Below are 8,148 nucleotides of genomic sequence, written 5' to 3' on the forward strand. Positions count from 1 at the left end.
TGTCGCTGTTCGATAATTTCGGTCACGGAATCCAGTTTTCTTCTGGGTCAAGGATAACCTTTCACGATATACCTACACTTTACACCTACGCTCGAGACACTGACCCGATATTCATGAAAATAACATCTCTTTTCGCGATATGCAATTTCTCAAACAGATCGCAATTCTTCTTCTTAACTCTAATATCTCTAATATAATAATTCGTTATCCTCTACGCGATATTATTCCCGATAAACGGTCGAGGATGCGCGTCATCGATCTCCAATCCGATACAGCGAAAGATTACGTTGGCGAGATGCAAATACGTCCGTTGGAATTTTATAAATCGTTAATGATACTCGCGTCAGTCAGTGATTCAATCGACCTCCGTTCCCTATAAAACAGCCGTCTCAACTTAACAGATAAAGAATACAGAGAAGCAGAAAAGATACAAGATAGAGGCGATTTTAAAAAAAATAGAAAATTTATTAAACATATCTAACGGTGCCGTTTCGTATCAGAGACGGCTACAAGTATTCGGCCAAGCTTTTTTTTTCAACAGTTCGGTCTCTCTATCTATGAAGGAGGGGCAGTAGGAGTGGAAGGAATTCAAGGATTTCTCGAATCGCCAAGATTCTCTTACTTACCTGCAGCGTTATTTAAAAAAAATCTCGATTCGAGTAATCCGCGCAACAACAAAGAGGAAATAGGGAGAAAAAAATAGAAAGACGGGGATAAAAAGAATACGTAACGTGGTCGTTGATAACAGTTCGCCTGTCAACGTATGGAAATTCACCGATTTCACGTTTCACCATTTATCTTTACAAAATATTTTTACGTTCGTTTCGGATTGGGCAAAAGATCGTTTCGATAAAACTGTTGTACTCGCTGTCGCCGTTAATTTTTCATCTTTATCAGTGGACAGAATATTCCGATTTGATTTTTTTTTTTCTTTTTGCAGAGGAATTCATTGGCGAATCGAATAGAAAGGCGTATATACCTTGGAACGAAACATCATAGGCGAAAAGGAGGACAACGATCGCGTGTCGAGTTGATGAGGGAGGAATCGCGATCGCGCCTTCTACTCCGTCGGATAAAAATGCCGGGAATGTTGAATGAATCTTTCAAGAAGGATGGGTCGATGTACGCGGAATAAATGAATAAAAGAAGTGGACAAGCTGAGGACTGGTGACACTTTTACCTATAGTACTCGCGTGTCCTTGTGTAGCGTTTATTTTTCCGCACGTTTCTTTCAGGACCCGTTACCAGACGCAAACGAGTCTTCGTTCAGATTTTCTCGTCCAGATACCGCACGAGGATACGAATTATTAGTAGTATCATAATTTCGTGTAATTAATAATAAAGAATAATCGATGGATCGTTGGCAATGAACGAGGTGCGTTTACTCGTAAAGATGTAATTACCGATAATTAATAGCTAACTTTATGATTTATGCGATTGTACGTGAACTGCCACGGTCATACGAACGTTAAAAAAGATGGACTCACGTTGTTGTAAGGCATAGACCGTCATATGTTTCGTTCGTGCCACGGCCGTGAACGGAAAAGAACCGATAGTAGAACCTTGAAGCAGTTTAAATTTATATAGATTACGAATTACAATCGATTTTTAATGTTATATTCTCAAGTTATAAAATAAAAAATCGGAGAATACGTTCGAAACAATGTTTTGGTACAAAATTTCGTTTTCTTCATCGACGATGTTGAAAACGTTTTCGGATGAACCGTTATTTCTTGAACGTAGATTCTTTCTCGGATGGACATCCGTCCGGTGTACAATGAAGCAGAAAGTTGGGAAAACAATTTACATAAGCCCTTGCCTTCTTCGGCGCGTGAAATGCGAATGATTGCATTCACGAGGCGGCCACTCGAGGTTCAAATTCCTCTTAAATGTTCCTCGACCCAAATTCTTTTTCGCACATCACAATGATGCATCACGATTGTTATCATTCTCGAAATTAATAACGATATCGAATTTTTTTGTTACATTTCAACGAGTTGTCGTTCAGTCACGAGATATAGATTGGAAGATTCTTTGTCGAGCTTCGAGGATCGCTCGTTTAATTAAAGATTATAGTAATCTTATATTGCTTGGGAAAAAGAATTTATATTTTTCTCACAATATCCTTGAACGATTATAATGATTATGATGCTTGGTTTTTTCAATCAGATTTTATTTTTAAATATGCGGTCTTCCTTGATTGTTTATTACGTTCGTTAATTCATTATCTTTGTTCTTTCCGTATAATTTCACGTGGTAATTGTATTAAAAGATTTATTATCAGTTCGTTAAAACTCACAGCATTTACGTGCATACACGTGTCTCTTCCAACGAATCTAAAATTCTCTATCTTGTATTTCCGTATAAATTTTAATATTACTGATTTATCTATGTTAGGTTATGCGCCAATGACTTATTATTACATTTCCCCCTAAATCTGATTAATAATTCCTATTTCAATACGTTAGCCAAAAATCAACGACGACCTCGACTTCAACGGCTGGCTGACTGCCCGTTTCCTCTTTTCTCAACCTGGTAATTACTCGCGTCTCTAACTTGCAGCAGTTTCACGATCGAGTAAAAAGTTTTTGTTCTCAAACGTTTAAGGCTTTCTTTTCGACGTCCAATCAAAATCCTGTGACCGATTTTTTTTCCTTTTCTTTTTTCAGATTCAACTTTTACTTCTTTTGCCGATTATCGTCCCCTTAAACGGCGATAATAATTCATCGACGATACGTTTTCGCCACCGTGTAGATGAACTCAATGGACCAGGCCAAAAATGTACACTTGACCGACTGGTTGTGTCGCCCGAACGTTATAACGGCCGAATGGTTGCTCACCCATTTGCATATCATGTCCAGTCATTAAGGTAGCAAATTAGGGAGGTAAGAAAATTATTAGTGATTTCTGGTTGATTCACGAGGGCATCTTTTTTGCACGCCGCTCCATTCTCCAGCCTTTAAACTTTTATCGTGATACCTTAAGTACGAGTAAATTTCACGTTTAGGTGCGAGATGAGATGATAAAATTTCGCGTTTTTTTTTGTGGAATTGTAAAGTAATTTCTCAAGACGTTTTTATTCACCATTCCAAAAGAAATTTCCAAAAAACGTGCAAAGATGTTGATTTAATTCTTATTACTTATTATTACACGCTGATGAACTTACGTTTGATGAATTTACGTTTAAAAAATGTATTTCTATATTGAATTAATATTATATTATAAAAACAGTAAATAAGATGTCAAAATATTAAAAAAAATTATCTTATATTTTATGATGACAATGTATGTATATCTGATTAACTAACTGAATGATACAATGCTACAAAATTCTTGTTTAAAGTTTAAAAATTCGTAACATTATGCTTTATCCTTTATATTCCATTCAATTTTACTTTCAATTTTATCTGGATTGTAAATCATGGTTAATTTTTTTCCTCGTAAAAAAGAAGCGAAATTGAATTATTTTAAGGTATCATCATAAGATGGTTATTACCTGTCGTATGATCCTCCACTGAGGATCGTTATAAAACTTGTGCAAGTCATTAACTGTTTACGGCTGCTTCTTCCATACGGTTATTATCTCCCTTAAAAGAATACGCTCCACACTCCTTCCTAATTCGAAGGAGTTGATAAAACTTTCTCTCTTTCTCCTTCTTTCTCGTTGAATTGCCACATTTTCACTCTGCGATCCGGGCTAATAAATAATCGGCTCCTGTAATGAATTCGAACGGGCAACCACCACTTAAACATATCCTCAACGCCGGCCCCTGCGGTTTCTCGCTTTACTCAGAAAGGCTTTCCGATGCATCAGACTGTACATTGTGATTAAACATTTCGAACCAACATATCAACAATGTTCCATTCGTCGAGAAAAGTTGAAAATCCCGTTTTTCGATATAATTATCTTCTAACTGCGATCGTTTATTCTTCGCGAGTGCATTTTCTTTCGCGCGCGCGCAGTAGACCGATGCAAACGTACTCAACCGTGCCGAATTAAATCGAAGGAAGAGATTACTATCCGTGGCATGTTTATTCTTCGGGTTTGAAACGTATATATTTTTATAACTAAGTACGAAGACAAGGGCCGAGTACGTTTCACGGTAGAGACATTAATTGCGCTGATTGTACGCGCGTACGTGCGAAGGAACCTGAATTACGGGGTCTCTGAACGCGAAAACGTGTGCGTCGGAGGTGCGCGGAGAGAACAGAAGAGAAAGAAAAGAAGCGCAAAGAGATGCAAAGAGGCGGTGGTTATTTATAGGTTGCGCCCGGTTTCGAAGCCTTCCAAGCAAGGGTTCCCTCTCGTTTGCACTCCCTGTACGATCGTTTGGCTCGAGGAAACACAAAAAAAAAAAAAAAGAAAAAAAAAAGAAAAAAAGGAAGGACGGTAAGGAGGATTTATGGACGATCTTTATTATTCCTCGTCATTATTCGTTCGATGCTCCACTATATCGAGGTGGTAACAGGTGCACACTTTGTTCGCATTCTCGCCTGGCGCCTCTCTTCTTTCCCCCGTCTTTCGAATCGCGCGATCTTCTTCCCTTTATTTACTATTTACACGAGAAGGAATTCGAGAAAATGGACGAAGAAAATGAGATGGAATTTTTACTCGACTCGGCATTATACAATGGTATAGAGTGATCGAGCAAAAAAATTCAACGACGGACGGTGGAGGACGAGTAGGATACAAATTCCGAGAAAGAATAGCGCGGATCGTTCCTAAGCAGAGATTGCAACCCCATCGATGGTTTCTTTCCTGGCTGAATGGAAAAATGTGAAAGACAGTAGAATCGAGTTAGCCGTTCGTAGCGGAATAATTCATGGATCAGGCCTTGGTACACGAGGCCTTGCCCAAAGGGCCGCACTTCCGCGCTTTATTCCGATGCTCGTTAATTCACAGACTTTTCCGTCGAATGAATCGCCTCCTCCCTTGCTGGAATCCAAGGTAAAACGACAGCTATAATCGGTTGGACAGCCGGACCGATTTTTCCTTTCAGACATTTATGGTTACCGAGGGTTGAGATACGGTCCATTGTACTCTCTTTCTCTGCGATCGTATATTTTCTCTATGCACGCCGAGATGCACCGGCCCTCTGTCTGCCCATTGCAACCGTATTCCACTACCTGCCTAGTTTTCTACTGGTGTTTTTACACCGACGACCACTCTGCCATTCGCTCCTTCCTTCGCCACACATTCGATACACAATTAACCACCGTCTCGTTTACATTCGAATGGCGAAGAAATTTCGTTTCATTGAACGAGCTATTTCCAATCTTCCAAAGATTCTATAATTCCATCGCAAAAAATCGTAAAATCTTTTAAAACTTTCCTCCTATATTTGACGCTTAAATAATAATATCTTCGGTATATCTGTTTCCAATCTTCGAACGAGATCCGAATAGTCGCGTAATAAAAGCGAATAAAAGTTAAACGAATCTCCTTCTCGTTTAGACTCATTCGCCATAATCGCATATTACTAGGAGACGTTTACAGCACAGCCCTGTTGCTTTTAAAATAATAACGTGCACGATCCGAGAAACGAGGGTCCGAGTTGAGGGTTTCGTTTACCGCAATCCCGTACATTTATTACGTTATACTGTTACCATCGGTTGCAAATACGTACGTTATACGCCAAGGCTTCTCTAGTAAGTTCAACGCTTCTATCGACAAGGCGTTGTCCACAAACATCCTCGGATCCTTGGATCCTGGCGGAAAGAAAAAAAGAAGGAAAGGGGAATTCGCATGCACGCTGAATTCCCACAGGTTGCTTCGTTATTCTGGAATTTGCGTTGTACGCGAGCACGCGAGAAACAATTGCTGATAATTTGATAATCCACGTCTTCTGATCTTGGAGAACGCCAGTCTTCTTTTAAGAATTATAACGGAAAATTACAATCGATGTTTCTCTCTCTCTCTTTTTCTTTTTTTTTTTTTTTTTCATTTCCTTTATTCATCGGCAATTTTATTTCGACGAACTCTTGTTTATTCTATTTATAAATCGTTGATCCTTCTTCTAAAGTTAGAATTTGGACGATAATTAATAAATTATCTGCCGAACATCGAATTTTGAAAATAGTTTGAAAATATTCCAACCAATGATCCAAATAAATTTTTTGTCGTAATGATTAAGGAATAATAAATAGAATCAAAATCAAAAAAATCAATAAAAATTAAATTAATTCCTCCACGTTTGTTTATATAAAATATAATTTTTTACTTATAATAATTTATTTACTTTATTCTTTTTTCAATTTTTTCTTCTTCGACTTAATCCTTGATTTCAAATGTTTGATCAAACGTTTTTTAAAAAAATGTTAAAGTTAAAATAATAATAAGCAAATTAACAAAAAAAAAAAAAGGCTACGTCTTCGGATCTTTCCATTTAATATTTGTACAAATTACATTGCTTAAGATACGTTTTATTATCATCGATCAAATTTTCAAGAGCGATTAATTTTTCGAGAAATATTGTATTTTTTTAGGAACATATCTCAACGGTTAAAATATATCAAGATTTATTTCTCTATAATTCCTAAATAAACGTACAAATCAATACGCCAGAATTTTTTCAAATAAAATTGACTTGATTAATGGAATAATTACAGATGTTTACGAAAAAGTGTTACGAAAATTTCTTCAAAGAAACAAAAATTTTGGGAAAAAGATTTTTCACGTGATTTATATTGGCACAAACAAGGAAATAATTTACGTTGTATCGTTTTATATATATCTGTATAGAATTCTTATCAACGGTCGATTTGTCAAATTAAATATTGTTTTGACTTTAATGTTTCCATAAACGAACAAATGATTCGAAAAATAAAATGACGACTGATGGCTCGATTTCTTATTGGCATCGAATTTTTTTTTTCCAGATCATATATCGATTGAGATATTAGTAGCGGAACCAGTTGATGTGTTCCATTCTCGTGGAAAAATAATGTGCACGTTTCGTAAAGAAAGAAGAAAGAGGAAAAAACAAAAGAAGAAAAAAAGAAAAGCATGCAGATGCAGCTTTGAGGACGGGCATGATTTGTAACGATCAGACGGCTCTGCTTCTTGTCATCCCAGATTTATGACGAGATTCTGTTTCGTCACGCTTATCATCGTAAACACTACGACTTAACTGTGAAAAATGTTAATTCGCAGAAAGAATAAGTATCCAACATTTGAAATCTTCAAAGCTTATAAAATATCCTATGCAAAATAATTCCAGAAATGGAGAAATTAATTTTTTTTCTGAAACAAACAGAAAAATAATTTTAACAATATGAATCGAAAAATAAAGTATAATAATATGTTTTTCTTTAATCATCATACGATTCTGTTCATCGAATTTTCCGTATCTCCATCATTGATAATCCAACTACTTCTGATAAAAGTAAAACCGCTTTCTTTCAAACGAGTCACTAATATGCATATTTTATTATCTTTGTAAAGATACCACCCTGATAAGCACATTTTATGGAAATGACGTAGAATAAAGAAAAGACGAAAGTGCTAATTAAAATATCCCCGAGAAATTTCGATTCACTGGATATGTAATAGAATGTAATAAAACGTATAAGATTATCGTGTGTATACAGATTATCGATTCTCGATTACTCGTGGATAAAGCAATACTCATCATATACACATAGATCTTTCTCTATTCTTCTCTATTCAATAACGAAACTCTATAATCACAAGTATAATGTCCTCTTTTGGGATACGTGTGTGCGATCAGCTCGAATATAGGCCTGAAATTATAATTTTCACGAAATTGCGATGAAAAATTCCATAATGTAATAATGGAGATTTAGTAATAAGCATAATAATTCTATAATGTGGCATTTGATAATATTATAATTAGATTAATTGGAAATCTATTGGTCAACGATCGTGTCAAACTTGGAAGATCGGTCGAGGAGGATGGAAATTGTAGGATGGAAATCGCATTCGGAAGGAAAATGAGCCGATTTCTTATCGAAGATGCGATCTTGTTGGTGTAATGTGTAACAGCATCGAGCGTATAACGATCGAAACAGAGTTTGTGCCCCCTTCCACCTGGACGAAGCCACGATTCCTTCTTGCGTATAAGCGCAGACACGCATACGTACGCACATACAAGGGGTACCGACTTACGTAGACGTTGAACACACACA

General features: G+C 36.6%; 1 long non-coding RNA gene across 1 annotated transcript; it reads left to right on the forward strand.

Annotated features, from left to right (window-relative positions):
- The first annotated feature begins 427 nt into the window (after positions 1 to 427).
- LOC105735675 (uncharacterized) lies at positions 428 to 7,315 on the forward strand. Its single transcript, XR_015292321.1, has 3 exons — positions 428 to 1,375; positions 2,670 to 2,885; positions 6,880 to 7,315. It is a non-coding gene; the product is annotated as an uncharacterized LOC105735675 (long non-coding RNA).
- Positions 7,316 to 8,148: the final 833 nt, after the last annotated feature.

This window comes from Apis florea, unplaced genomic scaffold (assembly GCF_048593485.1).
Source record: "Apis florea isolate Af1SG1 unplaced genomic scaffold, ASM4859348v1 contig_3081_pilon, whole genome shotgun sequence".
Classification (NCBI taxonomy): Eukaryota; Metazoa; Arthropoda; class Insecta; order Hymenoptera; family Apidae; genus Apis; species Apis florea.